The following is a 17,968-nucleotide window of genomic DNA, read 5'->3' as shown; positions in this document are numbered from 1 at the left end:
ATCGTGTCTATTATGGTGATCAAGGAATCCATAAAATAAACCATAAATTAACAGCGTATTGAGAAAAAAATATATATTTGTATTAACTTTGAAGAGTAGAAGAACCTTACAATCTTTTAGCCTTGATGTTGAACAAGCTCTTCCTGGGGTCCGAAATAGGAATTTCTTTTACTTTGACAAGCCTTGCACTCTTCCAAATGAGATCTTAGAGGTATGTAATCTCTCTTCATAAAAACTGAACTAAAGAAGACTAAGTTCCAACAGCATTTCACCTCAAAAATACCAAGCTTCTAACCTCCCAAGTAACCAGCCCAATGCTTCTTCTTATAGTGCAGAGGAGGAGGTTACAGGTCCACCTATGAAGGGATAGAATCCTCCTTCAAAGGGATAAGCTCCTCACATCAAGGGGTTAGCTCCTTAAGGTATGGGATACATGAACCTTATAAAAGCGAACTTGCCACCTCAAGGTTCCTTCCAGAAGCTTCTAGAAATGACTGTAAGTGAGTTTTTTAGAATGTACTCACGCCTTTTTAACTTTTACAGGAGTCCGCACCTTTAACATAGAGACAGTGCGGTCAGGTGCGCAGGAGACATGACCATTAGGTGCGGGACCGCAAGTAATACAAAGAGAAAGTGCGGAACCAGAGTTTTAAAGACTTTTGAGGGCTCTCTTATTTTCAAGGCTTGATATGAGGAACTGAAACTTCAGACTTGCAAAGGAGGAAAGTATGAGTGGTAATGAACTCACACAGATAGCAGAATGTCAAGGTGACAATTTTTAGTGCAACAGATTGCCTCCTAAAGTGCGAAGTCTGTGATAGATGAAGATAGAGTCTGTCATTGATGAAGAGTGAAATACTTAATCATTTCAAGGATCATCTTGTGGACACCCCAGTCGGAACCTGTAAAAACATTCAATGCAATATATATATATATATATATATATGTAGACATATCATCGCTGAGGTAGGCATTCCCATACTCAGATCAAAACTAACTAGAAAACTGACTAAACTGTTCTGATACAGGAATGATTTTGTAATACATCAAGAGTATAGACATATGTAGACACAGTATGGGCGCAACCATCTGTTTATGAATAGTCCACTGTATAATGAATAACAAAATTTCTCGCAGCCTGGATGGTAGAAACTAGATCCAGGGTCTTGATTTCTGCTTCCTGAACTAGTACGATTCTATCCATGTGAATGAATGTGTCAAAGTTGAACATGGTAGAAACCACTTGATTACCAGTCAATGATGTGAACTGTTAACAAGTGTGAGAGAAACCACCAGTAATGTCAATGGCTCTCAAAGTACTCAGTGCAATCCATGAAATGTGAATAAATGAGCTGAAGTCGAACATGTCACATAATCATTCAATCGAAGGTCAATGATGCAACCTATCGTCGAAGGCGAGAAAACTGCCATTAGGGCATGCAGTTTTCAAGGTACTGATGATTTCTAAATCAACTTCCTAGATAATGAGCTGAAGTCGATAGAAAGCGATCCGTCATAGGCAAGCCCACAACACAAAATCATAGATCAAGTTTTGAAGAAATATATTGACAAGGACTGACTCAGGGATGGTCAAAATGGATGACATATATCTTGCAGATGAATGGTTTGTTTGAGTTGTTCTCTTGAACACATAACGACACTGCAGATGGTTTGGTGACAATCGACCTAAAGCTAATACCCAGAAACCGGTTGAAGACTTTCAATGTGGTTTGATTAACTGTTAGGCAAAGGATTTTCCCAACCCAGGTGAACAAAAAGTGTCGTGTTTAAGAGTGGTTGACGGCTTTTTACAAAAGAAAGTGTAACAAACAGGTTCATTTTTCTCTCTTTCCCCCACCATTTCTGGCAAGTACCTCTTTATTTTTGATGCTTGATGTTAGGGTCCGACCCTAACCCTCTTATCTATGAAGTAGGATCGAGTCATAGTTATAGTTAAGTAAAGAGTCAATAAAGCCCATATTAATAATTGTAAGTGGTTAACCCGCAATTAATGACGGGACCACAGTTAGTTGCAAATGGGCCATGGTATTAGATAGATGGTATCAATAAGAACCATGGTATTGCATGTATGAGTCATATATAAAGGATAGAGACTCCCTGCGAGGAGCATCGTGTCTTATTTTGTAATCAAGCTTTGCTCTATTGGCTGTTGCCCCCTCGAAGAGGCAAGTGAACATTACTCTCTGAATAATAAAATACCTGATGTTATTTCTCATTGTTCTATGTTCTGGGTATATTTTTGCGCATATTTGGTATTCTTGTATCATCTTGCAGATTAAGAGCATAACAAGTGGTATCAGAGCGCTTTCCAGGGCCGGTGGGATCTCCATTTCTTAGTAAAATTTTTTTAACTAGAGATGTGTTCCGGCGTCTTTAAACCACGGGATCTGTCGTTGAACGCATAAACCTGTGGATTTGGGAGGCATGCATGCAGGAAATACAAGAGGTGGTCACGCTTGTTGGACTCCCTTGTAACCCCTGTGGGTATCCCTTCGAGTAGTAGCGCATTAGACAGAACTGCACACAGACTGTCTTCCAAGTACCCTCTGGGTATATCGGAAGCCCCCTAGCTCCTTTGAAACCTCGCCATAGATAAACTGTCGGCTGTCTTGTTGCTACAGTACACCGAGAACAACACTTGGAGAGATTACTCGCCCATACGATAGGGTAGTCGGGTTGTACGGCTAAGGGTACGGTTGATCCTCCTTGGTTAGTGCCCTGAAACATTGGGCCGAGTACTACTGTCAGACCCTTATGTATATTGCGATCTGTAGCACCTGACACTCCTCGAGACCATAGTTCCCTTCTCTATCTTTGGATCACGCATAATCTCTGTCAGATCAGATCTTGCAAGTGGTGGTTTTACAGCAGTAGTAGCAATCAGTCCCGCTGTTCAGATTTATCAGAAAGCCATTCAAATCTATTAGATCCATCAGATTTGTAGCAGAAATCTATTCCGCCTCTCCGATCAGCCATTCAGATCTCTCAGATCCATCAGATCTGCCATCCAGATTTGAGTAGTTGTGTGGGTTCCTATACTTGGGCGTGATTTTCGCAGGACTTTTGGCAGCATTGACATTTCGGAGATTCGGCGACTACAGTATTCCTAAGCAAGGAGTAAAACTCCGTTAGGAGTTTTCAGCAAAAAAATAAAAAATAAAAAAAAATAAAAATAAAAAAAATAAAAATTATATATAAAATCTGAGACCCCCTGGAGCACTTATTGGTGACTTAGCCCATAAGAATCAGGACGACGAGCTGAGCAAGAGGGTACCATTCAATTTTAGTGCCAAAAAAATTCAGACGGTCCCAAATTTCAAGTACATCGGATCGGTGCATGGTAGAAACTAGAGCTCAAGCTATGGCCAATGAGAAGATTGATAAACTTGAACAATCCTTGAAAGAAATTTAAGACCAGCTGACGACAATAACTAACACACTCTCTAAGGGCAAGGCGAAAGCCCGGGAGGAGGTGTATATTGGCAATGAACACAGTGAGGGTGAGTCTAGCCACTCTCTTCACCTCTGGAGCACCCACCAACAATCCCGTCCGCGACCCCCCAAGCTGGATATGCATAAATTTGATGGTTCTAATCCGGCAGCATGGGTAGCACAAATGGAGCAGTATTTCAATCCGAATTACATTTTGGATAATGAGACTCAACTTATGGTAGGGAGCATGTACTTGGATAATGAAAGATGGCAATGGTGGCAATGGCATCAACGTTGCAATGGAAGGCCCTTGACTTGGGAAACCTTCAAAAAAGCTCTTATAGAGCGCTTTGACCATGTCTTTGCTTTTTTGGGTTGTCTCACTAAGCTCCGGCAGACTGGCATAGTGGATGAATATATTACAGCCTTTGAAGCCTTAGCTTTTCGCACTATGGGTCTCCAAGATGAGTTCTACACGGAGTGTTTTATCAGTGGTCTTAAAGAGGCCATACAAGTTCACGTCCGACTGCATCACCCTCCCACATGGTTGGAGGCTTGCAAGGTAGCTCGTAAAGTTGAGCGTGCGTTAGCGGCCCACTCCAATCGCCCAAATTTCACCGCCAAGGGTCGCCCCCCACAGGCTCACAGCACTACTCAAACACTTAAGGTTCAAAAGGTGTCACCTGCAGAAATGGCAGAAAGACGAAAGCAGGGATTATGTTACTACTGTGATGAAAAATACTCCCCCGGTCATAAATGCAAGGAGCCCAAATTCTTTCAAATTGATGCCACTGATCACAGCTCATCGAAGGAAGCCCCACCACTTGAGGAACCTGAGGAGGAAGAAGAGGACAACTAGAAGGACAATGTCCCTGACGAACCAGTTATTTCGCTGCATGCTTTGGCAGGGATTTCTTCACCTCAAACTCTCAAAATCAGAGGTTTTATTAAGCATCGCCCAGTAGTAGTCCTGATTGATAGTGGAAGTACACATAATTTTATCCATCAAAAAATTGCGGAAGCAGTGCATTGTTTTGTACGAGCAGTTTCTAACTTCCAAGTCCAAATTGTAGATGGGGGAACAATGAAATGTGACGGCTGCTGTGAAAATGTCAAACTTCAAATGGGTGATTATCAGTTGAAGACCCACATGTTTGCCATACACATGGGAGGGTGCGACATTGTCCTCGGTGCTGAATGGCTTCGCACACTTGGGCCAATCACAATGGATTTCCAGGAGTTATATATGAGCTTTAAGCAGAACGACTACACACATACCCTTCGCGGACTCCAGGCGGGAGCTCCCTCTATCATCAGCTCACATAGGATGGAAAAATTGTTAAAAAAGGGCCATCATGGAGTTATAGCTCAATTTAATGCCATCCAGGCCGTCGAACCCAATTCTCTTCCGATTCATCCTGAGATGCAACAGATTTTAAATAACCATCTGCCAGTCTTTGACAAGCCTCATGAGCTTCCACCCTTGAGAGGGGAACATGATCATAGCATCACTTTGGTCCCAGGGGCCCAACCACGAAATGTGCGCCCATATAGATATCCGTTCACCCAGAATAATGAAATAGAAAAAATAATCAAGGAACTTTTGGAAGCATGCGTCATTCGTCCCAACATTAGTCCTTATTCATCACCGGTGGTCATGGTACTCAAGAAAGATGGGGAATGGCGTATGTGTCCAAACTTCAGGGCCCTCAATAAGTTGACAGTCAAAGATAAATTTCCCATCCCGGTTGTTGATTATTTGCTGGATGAACTAAATGGGACTCAATTCTTCACTAAGCTGGATCTTTCCTCAGGCTACCACCAAATTCGCATGAAAGAAGTCGACATTCCAAACACTGCTTTCAGAACTCATGAAGGCCATTATGAGTTCCTGGTCATGCCATTCGGTCTTTGTAATGCCCCATCTACTTTTTAAAGCCTTATGAACCACCTCCTCAAACCATATCTCAGAAAATTTGTCCTTGTTTTCTTCGATGACATCCTCATCTACAATCGCACTTGGGCCACACATCTTCAACATGTAGATCTGCTCTTGTAACTGCTCCGCAAGCATAAATTATTTGTTAAGATGTCCAAGTTCTCTTTTGGCATGGAAGAAGTTGAGTATTTGGGCCACATTGTGGGACGTGAAGGTGTCAGGGTGGACCCCAAAAAGATCCAGGCAATGCAGGATTGGCCTCAACCTAAGACCTTGAAGATCCTGAGAGGATTTTTGGGTCTCACGGGCTACTATCGCAATTTTTTCTGCAATTATGGTCGCATTGCGAAGCCCCTCACTCAAGTCCTCAAGAAAAATTCATTCCTCTAGAATGATGAAGCACAACAGGCCTTTACAGCTCTCAAAAATGCCATATGTTCCACTCCAGTCTTAGCACTACCCGACTTCACCAAATCTTTTGTCATTGAATGTGATGCTTCCGGTACGGGTATTGGGGCGGTCTTAATGCAGGAAGGTCGACCCTTGGCCTTCACAAGCCAACAACTAAGTGGGAAGAATCTGGGACAATCTACCTATCAGAAGGAAATGATGGCCATCTTACATGCAATAGATACCTGGTGACCTTACTTATTGGGGCGACGTTTCCAAATTTGCACAGACCATCACAACCTTAAATATTTTTTGGAGCAACGCCTATCCTCACCACAACAAAATAAATGGCTCGCCAAAATGCTAGGATATGATTATGAGATCATTTACAAGAAAGGGCACAAAAATATTGTAGCAGATGCATTATCTCGCCAATTTGAGGAGGAAAGTACTCTGCTCGCAATTTCCCTTCCCATTCCAGAATGGATTGAAGAGGCTCGCAGGGAATGGTTTTCACATCCCAGACTTTCCCAACTCATTACTCAATTGCAGGCAGATCCAAATTCCACTAAGGGCTACTTGTGGCAGGATGAGATTCTTCACTACAAGGACAGAGTCGTAATATCACCAACATCCACCCTCAAAAGCTGCATTTTGGCGGAGTTGCACTCATCCCCCACTGTAGGACATTCAGGTTTTCAGAAGACGTATGCTCGCACTAGGAGATCTTTTTTTGGACAAGCATGAAAAATGACATTCTAACTTTTGTAGTGGAATGCGATGTCTATCAGCGCCACAAAGGGGAGACAGTCAAAGCACCAGGCACATTACAACCATTGCCCATCTCGACATCAATATGGACGGAGGTTTCTATGGATTTCATTACAGGTCTTCCAAAGTCAGGAAACAAGTTAGCCATCATGGTGGTTGCGGACCGACTTTCTCAGTATGCTCATTTTTGCGCCCTACCCCACCCTTTTACACCGACTTTGGTCGCTCAATCTTTCATGGATCAGATCTTCAAATTGCATGACATGCCCACTTCTATTGTGTCTGATAGTGACCCGATCTTCACTAATTTTGGCAAGAACTCTTCAAGTTACAAGGTACCCAACTAAAACTCAGTACTTCCTATCATCCACAAACAGATGGTCAAATTGAAGCAGTCAACAAATGTCTGTAAACCTACCTTAGGTGTTTCACTTCAGAAAAGCAACATCTTTGGGTACAGTGGTTACCTCTAGCTGAATGGTGGTATAACACCAACTATCATGCCACCACCAAAGTGAATCCCTATGAAGTAGTTTATGGTCAACTCCCTCCTTCCCCTAATTCTTATATCAAGGGGTGCTCAAAGGTGCAAGCAGTGGATCAACTCCTACAGAACCGCACAACCATGCTTGCCCATCTTAGAGAGAATCTTTATCAAGTTCAAAACCACATGAAGCAACAGGTAGATCAGCATCGCTCAGAACGCCAATTTCAAGAAGGGGATCAGGTATTTTTGAGGCTGCAACCATATAAGCAAACATCACTCAAAGACAAGGGTTGTCAAAAACTATCTCCAAAATTCTACGGACCGTATCGAGTACTTCAGCGCATTGGAGAAGTGGCCTACAAGCTAGATTTGCCACCCATTGCAAAAATCCATCCAGTTTTCCATGTCTCATGCCTTAAGAAAGTGATTGGGAACAATTGCAGAATTCAAACCAGTCTACCTGAATTGGATGAAGAAGGGTCAATTTGGCTCCAACCTGAACAGGTCCTAGACACACGAGAACGGCACCTGCGTGGCCGCATGATCAAGGAAGTCCTCGTCAAGTGGAAAGACACCTCTCCGGAAGATGCAACCTGGGAACCAACCACTATTCTTCAGCGATTTCTGCAGCTTCAGCCTTGAGACAAGGCTATTCTTAAGGGGGAGGGCATGTTAGGGTCCCACCCTAACCCCCTTATTTATGTAGTAGGATCAAGTCATAGTTATAGTTAAGTAAAGAGTCAATAAAGCCCATATTAATAATTATAAGTGGTTAACCCGCAATTAATGACGGGACCACAGTTACTTGCAAATGGACCATGGTATTAAATAGATGGTATTAATAAGAACCATGGTATTGCATGTATGAGTCATATATAAAGGATAGAGACTCCCTATGATGAGCACCGTGTCTTATTTTGTAATCGAGCTCTGCTCTATTGGAGGTTGCCCCCTCGAAGAGGCAAGTGAACATTGCTCTCTGAATAATAAAATACCTGCTGTTATTTCTCACTGTTCTATGTTTAGAGTATATTTTTGCGCATATTTGGTATTCTTGTATCGTCTTGCAGATGGTTTGGTGACAATCGACCCAAAGCTAATACCCAGAAACCCGCTGAAGACTTTCAATGTGGTTTGATTAACTGTTAGGCAAAATATTTTCCCAACCCAGATGAACAAAAAGTGTTGTGTTCAAGAGTGGTTGACGGCTTTTTTACAAAAGAAAGTGTAACAAACAGGTTCATTTTTCTCTCTTGCCCCTACCATTTCTGGAAAGTACCTCTTTATTTTTGACAAGCTTGAGGAGGATAATATTTGCTTGTTTATAAGCTAATCCTTCGGATGAGTCCAACTTAGTTTAAAATTCGAACTCTAAGGAGTGGTTCGTTTCTGTTTGAAATTGAACAGGTCCTTTACTGTTAAATTTTAACGAGTCCAGTATAAGAAAAACTCGATGTTTTTCAATTTTAGGGAGTCAGAAGAAAAACTTAAGAAAACTCCATGGACTACTTTTTCGTAAAATAATTCCTCAGGTTCGAAAAAGGATAAAATAATACAGGATGGATGACATTTCCAATACTTTAATGCGCTGAAAATACAAGCGTTCGACAATCTTTTCATATTTAATGAGTCTGTAAAGGGTTTAAAGAGGACTCTATCTACCGTAATTAGTCAACGTAAATAGTCTATTTCAGTCCGTAAAAGGGGTAAACTTATACTGAAGGGACGATTATTCATTTATTTTAACAAGTTCAAACAATCAAGTGCTCGGCAATCTTTTCAATTTTCGAGAGTCTAAAAAGAGCTTAAAGAGGACTCCAACATTTCGTTTTTTCGTAAATTTTTGAAAAAGTCCCCAAAAGTGATAAAAGTATGCTCTTTGTTGAAAAATGATCAATTTTCCCAGAAAATCCAATATTCAGCACAAAAACTCAAAACATTACTCATACCCGTTTAAGATAAATAAAAATGTTTTTAAAAATTGCCTTTTTAAAGTGAAAAATAAATAAATTAAAAATTTATTTATTCAAAAAAACTTATAAAAAGGGCTTTTCTAACTTCATTTTTACCATTTGAGTTCAAAGTGAGAAGTGACGGCTTTTGGGTAAGAAAGTTCCTGTGAAGATTCTGGAAAATCCGTCCGTCGGAATAAAAAACCGTCAGCTCTAGATAATCCACCTCCTCCTTAACTTGCATTTCATCCGTTTACATTTCGTTTTTAGGCTTTAAATTTGATTTTTGAGGGAAAAAAGGTTTAGAAATTCACTCGCGAGGGTTCGCAGGTGCAACACGCAGCCCCTGCGGACCCCAACTTTTTTCTATAAAGAAAAAGTTGTGGATCCGCACCTATTGCTCACAACCCATGCGGACCTACGCATTGTTTGTAAGCAGTGGGTGCGGACCCCGTGAAATGAATTTTAAAAACTTAAATTTCTCCATTTTTGCCCAAAATTTTTCAAACTAACTTGTTCTAATATGTCTTTTTATGCATTGTAGGACATTCAAAATGCTTATTTGGCGAGAATGCGAGCATGAGGATGTAGATTTTGCCGCAATAAATCATATGCCCACATTGCAGGCATTGAGAGCATGCAGATTGCTTAAGTTCTGGGGCATACAGGGCATGGGGGCCCAAGTAGACCTCTTGTAATGGCTGGTAGACAGATAGAACACACAGAACCAGTGCTTCGTGATTGGTGGCCATCGGCTCAAAATCGAGCTGGAGGACATATAATTTTTGACTGGTTTGTCCAAGAGGGGTGAACAATTACCTCTTTTCAGGACTAGGCCAGGTGGTTAGTTTGTCGCTAGTCTCCGATTGAAGTTTTGCGATGATCAATCAAAGGACAAACGGATTGATATTAAACCTATCAGCCATCCTGAGCTTAAAGTTATTGCATTCACTGTCACCAGGCTATGCGGGAGTGCAGCATTGCATGTGGCTACTAGATCCCAGATGCAGATGGCTGTAGACTGTTTTCGAGGTACCATATTCAACTGGTGCGAGGCTGTGTTGGCAAATGTGAAAGGCCAAATAACCAGAGCAAAGAATGGACAGCTGAAAATTTTTGGATATGGATTTATTGTAGTCAGCTTTCCTCTAGAGAGGATCCCCATGTTAGCCCCGCAACATATTCCTGTTGATGCTGGTATTCCTCGAGAGCTTAGGATAATTCGCTAGGTTGCTTTGATGGCCCGTCACCCTGAGGAGGGCACAGAGGTTGTTCGATTTCCGCCTGAATATTTTCGTTGGTTGAACAACCAAGTTTTTGTGATTCAGGACTTTCCATATGCTGGGATGGATTACCGCGGTGACCCAGAAATGATTCTTCCACCAGGAAAACAATGGGATGATTCAGGTAAAAACCTTTTTCAACATTTTCTAAGTTTTTTTTTTTTTTTGTTAAATCGTCCAAAACTGACAATCAAAAGTTTAAATGCAGATGTGAGTCCACAACGACAAGCCGCTCTCTAGCCTTATGAGAGGAGACAACCAGCTGCAGCAGCACCAGCCCCACAGGACCAATCAGCAGAGATCCTAACCGACTTGGAGCATCATTTAGAGCGCTTGACACTAGATATTCCAGAGACAGTTGATATAGATGATATTCCATTTAAGTTACAGAGATATGTGATTGGGGTCCTAGGACCTTTTAGAAGGTTTCTATGTAGGGTGGCCCGAGCAGTGGTTTCTTATCGTGATCATTGCCAGGGATAGGATGATCGATTTTGTAGACTCACAACATTTTTTTCTTTTTGTATTATCATTTTTGCCGATCATAAGGTGTTTTTCAATCTATGATCGAAGACGATGTATATTTTGAAACACACTTTTATGCTATGATATATCATTATTACCGGCGATCTCGTGTAACATGTTATCGAATGTTATTAAATTCACTGTTTTGATTATTGCAAATGTCTATTTATCATACTAAAAACCACTGCATCTGCTAATGTATTTAAATATCTTGGAATATGTTGATATTCAATGTAATCAAATTCATGTTCCAAGAGACAAACTCTAAAAAATAACCTTAATAACACTGGATTTCTAATGGCATAAACTCTGTTAAGCTGTAATACAATGAGTTTAGAATCCAACCTAACAATCAAACTCCGAATCCCAAATGAGATGGATTCAGATAATAACTCAATCACTGCACTGTACTCTGCAATGTTATTCGTTGTTTGACCGAGGCTTATCCCATGCATAAACAATAACTCATCAGAGGGTGAATAGATAACCCAAGTTGCGGAAGAAATGTTCCGTGTACTACGACAAGCACCATCAACAAAACCAATGTATGTTTGAAGAGACGTCGACATCTACAATATCAAGAGTAAAATCAAGATAAGCAAGAATAATGATAAGAGCACTCTCTAAACTAGGCACACTTTTCTAATATAAAACACACCAGCTATAAAGAAACTAATCTAACAAAAAATCTCCACACAAAATTTAAGCATAATATCTCTTCAGATAAAGTCCATTTCTGGGTTTACCCAAAGAGACACCATCAAAATCTATCAATTTATAAGCCCCTTTTTCCAGCTTTGGCTTAACAATGTAAAGACCATGTCACATAGGTACAATTTTTCCAGCCCCTAGATTATCGTTCGCTTGATCATATAGTAAAACTAGGTCTCATTCTAAAAAATTACGAGGTGTAACATTTCTGTCGTACTGAGCTTTCACTCATTTCACTAGAGTCTCGTTTGCTATTGCAGTAGTGCGTCGATTCTCATCTAGCTGAGCTAAGTACAAAAAACATTTCTCTTCTTCAGAAGTAGATGGAAGTAATTCTATGGCTAATTGTAATGCCGAAATTTCGGATTCAATAGGTAATACTGCTTCTAAACCGTAGACCAGTTGAAAAGGAGTGAAACCAGTCGATGTTTTCACTGAGGTCCGATATGCCCAAAGTGCTGAAAATAGCATGGTATGCCAATTCGACTTATGAATACCAATGATTCGTTTGATCATAGTGATTAAAACTTTATTGATAGCTTCAACCAGACCATTAGCCTGTGCGTAATACGGAGTAGAACTATTGTGGCGTAGGCCAAGTTGATATGTCAGTTCAGCCATCATGATGTTTCGAAAGTGACTTCCATGATCAATGATAATAGCTTGAGGAACACCGAATCTAGCAATTATATAATTGAATACGAAAGTTGCAACAGTCTTGCCGTCTACCAAAAATGTAGTGATTGCCTCGGCCCACTTAGTAAAATAATCTACTGCTAGAATAATATACGCATGCCCCCCGGCCGAGTGAGGGTTACATGTAATAAAGTCAATACTCCACTTTGTGAAAAGGTCGACAATAGTTATAAGGTGAAGATCAGTTTCGGTTGAACAGGGATCAGAAAATGACTGTACAACCTGATATGCAATTTCAAAGGGACTCAAAGGCATTGCGCCATCAAATGAATCCAGCTTAGAATCGGAAGGTACGATCCAAGGATCATCAAAAGTAACAGTGTTCGATGAAATCATATGAATAGTTGCAATAGAAGGCGATACATTAGGAGGAGAGAAGGAAAAGGTTCCCAGTAAACCAGAATCTTTAATCAAACCTACGTCAACATCCTTGTAAGGGATAGTCATTTTATCGATGTGCTGAATACTATCTGTAGCGGTTGGGTCGGATGAGAAATAGGTCAGCTGATCTATAATAACAATCTTTCTGTTATGAGAAAACTTGATAAGCCGAAAAACCGATGAAACAATAGCAGTCATAGCATAAGACCAACTGCGACCTAGGAGAAGGTTGTAATCTAGAGGGGCATCAACCACTTCCACATCTAGATTTACGGTTTTGCCTTCGACTCCTATCGGTAAATCCTGCAAAATACCAAAAAGATGGAACCCTTGGCCATCAAAAGCCTTTAGAATTGTCGGAGACTGATTGAGTGTGGAAGAACCAAGCGATTTTCAACACTGGATTGACATAATACATGTAGAAGCCTCTTCATCAATCATAGTCTGAAAGAAAGGTATTTTTTTGACTAAAACTGGAATCTGGAAAGCCATTTGATGAGGTAGAAGAGGTGTACTATTCTCTAAATCGAAGATTATTAGGTTCGAATCCTGAATATCGACAGCTCCTATAGTAGACAATAGTAATTTACGTTGTGCTGGGCACGATCGTAGCACTTCCAAAGCCGACATTGCTGAAGGGGAAATAACTAAGTCTTCAACAATGTTGTAATTCTGAGCAGCTCTCGCATGTGGATTGAAAGCTGATTTTCGAAGTACACCTTTAGCAGGCGGTTTGATTACTAAGTCAAGGTTGGGTTTCTCGATCTGTAGTGGACCGGAACCAAGAGGAGGTGTAGTTGATGTGTTTGAATTAGAAGATTCTGCTTCTTTACCACTAACAAGATTTTTACTACCATAATCTTGCGATCGCATTGCAATCTTGACATGAGACATCATCATAATGGGTTCTTCTGAGGCATTTGAGGAAGAACCAATCATCTTACTATCTTGAGTAGGAAAAGGATCCTTCAAGACAACAGGCATTTGAGAACCTTTAACGAATTTCGAAACCTCTACTCGATGTGGGCATTCTTTGGTAAAATGATCCTCGTCGCAGATGAAACAAGGATAGCGAGGTTTCAATTTTTCGTTAGTAGATTCATTTTTATTCGTTTTCTCTTTTGAATTTTGTTTGTTTTTCTTCTTCCCTTTCTTTTTACTACCGGAGTTTGATTTGGTCGTAGATGATTCTACGACATTGATGTCGGCAGAAATTTCAGCGGAAGAATCTCCTGTCGAAGAATCAAGTAAAGTTATTATAGGAGAAGAATTCTTTGAAGATTTCTTCTTACTTTTAGTACTCACTGAACCAATCATACTGTCAGCGGCATGAGACACTGAAGGAGCTGCAGTGATTTGACCGTGCTTTGGAAGATCAGGGATTTTTTTCATGTAAAGTACCTGACTGCATATAAACGAAGTCTAGGTACTGAGCCTGAACAATGACTTGCTCTTCAGTGACAACTCCTCCCTTAGCTACATCTTCAGTGATTTTGGGTAACGATGATTTTAATGAACCATTCCGCTAAAATTTGATCCGGAATGAAAACTTTCACTAAACGCCTTCTACGTCGCCATTCATGAATATGATCAGAAATATATGTGGACGTGGATTGTTTCAGTGAAGTTCACAGTTTCGTGCCATTGTCGTATCTAATAGGCAACTGAAAATGAGTTAAGAAAGCAGTGGCTAACTGATTGAAATTATTAAAAGAGGCTCGTGGTAACTCAATGTACCATTTGGCGGCAAGACCAAAAGAGTTCGTTGAAAAAGACGAAATCGAATTGAATCATCAATGATTGAATTAGATGCACACCAGAGGTGATAAATCATAACGTGATTTGACGGATCCTCTCCTGACTTACCCTTGAATTTCGGGATATCGCTAGGCAACTTACTAGGCATTAGTGGCCAATACGGAAGATAGTAAATCAAATCGTTCGTAAGGTGCGACAAATCAAGTAAATCCAAAGTTGCAATAAATGGTAACTGACATTTAGGGTCGCGAATACCTTAAGTAATGAAACCAGCTCTAGGAGGAGGATATCTAGGATAACTTGGAATCGGATTTGCATTAGGAATGTTATAACCTCCTGGAAAACCAGGATTAACCGGACCAAACTGGGGTTGTTGAGGTTGTTGATAAGTATATCCAGGATACGGTTGATACTGATAAACTAGATTTTGTACAGTAGGACCGAATTGATATTGTCCCTGGTACAGTTGATATGTGAATTGTGGTTGACTTGTGGCAATTGTAGCAATCGTACTTGTACCAGCTTGTCCTACAGGCATCTGGACCGAAGTCTGAATTGTAGGTCTTGACTGGGGCACAAAGACTTGAGGAATTTGCACTGATGTAGGGGTAGTAGATGTTAGCTCCGCTATGTACTTATGCATTTGGAGAACCAAATTACTACTGTGGTCGTGTGATTTTGCAAGAAAAGAGCTTGCAGCAGCTCATTTTATCCTTCCCCCTTCATTTGCTATATACCCTTATAACTCTCACCACCCCTGTTTTCCTCTGTTTTCCTCTAAATTTCTCCATAAAATGCTAAAATCCATCAGAGCCCCATTTAAGTTTAGCCCCGGGTGCTAATGGTGTTAAACTCATATAGTTGCATGCCTTGCAAAAAGCGCTTCCCGCGGGGTCTTTTCCCCTTCATATCAATCAAAAGCACGTGCTTTTAGCCTGAGCCGTCCGATCACTTCCCGCGAGATCTGAAGTTGTTCGCTTTCCCCGCTGCCGAGACCTACACACCCGTTAGCCCGTGGGGAAAGCAGTTTCCCCGCCGTCACATCCGCCACGCGTCACAGTTCCATTGCGTCGCACGCCCACGTACGAATACCACCGCAGCTCCATAAGCGGTGTAGGGAAACCGCTAACCGCCTACTCGTATGACCCTCGCTCGTTAACGTTCGCGCAGCTCCAGCGCCCGATAGGCGTCAGATTTGCCCGACCGTGATCTGATGGCCCACATCTATCTCCGCCTGCTTTCCCTGATAGATCTCTCCGATTCACTCTTCGCCTTCCATCTGCAGGATCCAATGGCTATTGTTCATTCTCGTCCTGCCCATGCATCCTCCATGTTGTTTTCGTGCCTCTAACCTGTATCATTCTCCTGAACGATGAAGTGATCAGCTACCAAGTACTCTGCACAGTTAATATTTCAACTACCTTATTCAAGAGACAGCACGACCAAGGAAGGAAAGTACAGCCTCGAGCAGTTAAATGCCTTTAACAATTATGGAACTCCTTCAATACAACACTCCACCGGTTCGTGAAGTATAACAGAGTACCAGAAAGGGTCATTTCGTTCATTAAAACAATTAGATTTTATCAGAGACCCAGATCAAATAGTTAATGTGGTTGGTGGTCAGTTATGACCCCTCCACACATAGGATAGCAGATATTTTTGTAAACAAACTCTATATATACCAAAAAACAAGAGGTAATGAGGGTTGATGGATGTTATTTTTGATGTAAACTTCAACTTTTGGAGACAGTAACTACTGTGATACCTGCAGCTTCCAGTCTTCATTTTCAGCTAATGCAAGCTTCTTTTGCTGTTAATTGATCACTTTCCACTTCTTCTTTGTTCCAGGCTGTGCTTGTTATGCATTTTTCATGTGCTCCTTATGTTTAGCATTAGAGGGGCTGTCATCCCACCTCTGTGTTAAGATATAATATGTATCATTAAATGTGTATGCAAGTTTCTGTTGTTTTAATGTCGGAGAGCTGTCATCCTGTCTGCGCATTAGGAAATAGATTTGCAGACCTTTTAACTGGTTGCAGCTAGCCATCACAGGGTCCTGTGCATCTGCTGGTGTGGTCAGTATTCTCCATCTTCACTTGTTCCTCTAACTGTGAGTAATTGGTGGTCTAAAGCCTTGTAGTTTGGGGGTGTTCACCCATGTCTAGGGTTAAGCATAGTAGAAGTGGTTATCTAGCTTGAATATGCATCATTCCTTCCATTCATCCACCATTTTCCAACATTTTTGTTGAGTTTGTAATGTTCCCAAGCATCTCTGATATACGACCTAAAAGAGTTTCTTGGGGTGATAACATTAATTGGTGCCATTGCCGGGGAGAAGAAATTGAAGCTCAGCTTCCCTGGGAGAACGACACAGTTCCATATTTTGATGATAGACAAGGTCCGGGCACATTTCTAGTTGTAATCATCTATCTGGCGACCCCACTGGAGGAGGACCAACCTTTGGCGACTCCACATTGAAGTTCTAGCTCAGTTTGTAAGACATACTCGAAGAAATCCTTAGAAATCACCAGCTGAATCAGTGCTTGATCCTGAGAGGACTGTCAAATTGAAGAAAGCATCACAGAAAGGGGTATCAGGATCAGGTAAGCCTAAGAAATCTCATGCATCTCTGAAAGATAAAGTTATAGCTGAAGATTTACAGTTTGAAGATTTAGAGTCCAACACGGTTAATAAGGAAATTCCTTCAGAGATTAATATAGCCCCTTGTCCATCTAGTTCCCCTTTGAATCTCAGTCCAAAGAAAGCTTGCCATCCAGTCCAAAACATCCCTTTGTCTCTGCCATCCATCACATTACTTCCTACCATTCAATCTGCCAGTATCCCTCCACATATCCCAATCATGGCAGGCCAACAAGCACCTATGAAGATAGAAAGAATTGTTACTGCTAGATATGGACCTTTGGTCTTGCCTATCCCTTTGAATCCTATGCCTGTGGGAGAATATCAAAAGTATATGCCTAAGTTTACTGACACAGAGGGAGTGATAGCAGAAGAATATCTTGAAGCTTTTTACAGTTACGCTGATAACTTAGATATAAGTGAAAATGATGTGTGGATGAGAGTTTTTGTCTAGAGCCTTGATGGAGAGGCCAGGAAGTGGTTTAGAGAATTACCCCAGAGATCTATAACAGATATTGAAGCCTTAGATGATGCATTTTTGAAGCACTGGGGAGATAAAAAGGACTTGTTGTATTATCATACTGAGTTTGGTAGCCCGAAGAGGGAAAATGGGGTATCATTACCTGATTTTAATAAAAGATTCAACCATATGTATAGTAAGATACCAGCTGAGGTAAAGCCTACCCCTACCTCCACCAAAATCACTTATGCCAATGCTTTTGACTCTGATTTTTGCCTTTTGTTGAGAGAAAGGAGATGTGCTACTCTGACAGACATGCAGGATGCAACCCTCGAAGTAGAGTCTAATATTATCGCTGCAGAAAAGCTCAAAAGTCAAGCTGACAGATGAGGCAGAGAGGTCAGGCTTCTACCTCCTCTACATCATCTTCAGAGCCTAAATTAGATAAAATGACTAAGATGATAGAGTCATTGGCTGCTGAGATTTCTAAGCTAAAGGTTGAGCAAAATTCAGGAAAAACAT

The sequence above is a fragment of the Pinus tabuliformis genome, chromosome 9 (genome assembly GCF_031772625.1).
Source record: "Pinus tabuliformis cultivar Carrire ecotype Pingquan chromosome 9, CPIR1, whole genome shotgun sequence".
Lineage (NCBI taxonomy): Eukaryota > Viridiplantae > Streptophyta > Pinopsida > Pinales > Pinaceae > Pinus > Pinus tabuliformis.
Note: the sequence above shows the minus strand (reverse complement) of the source record.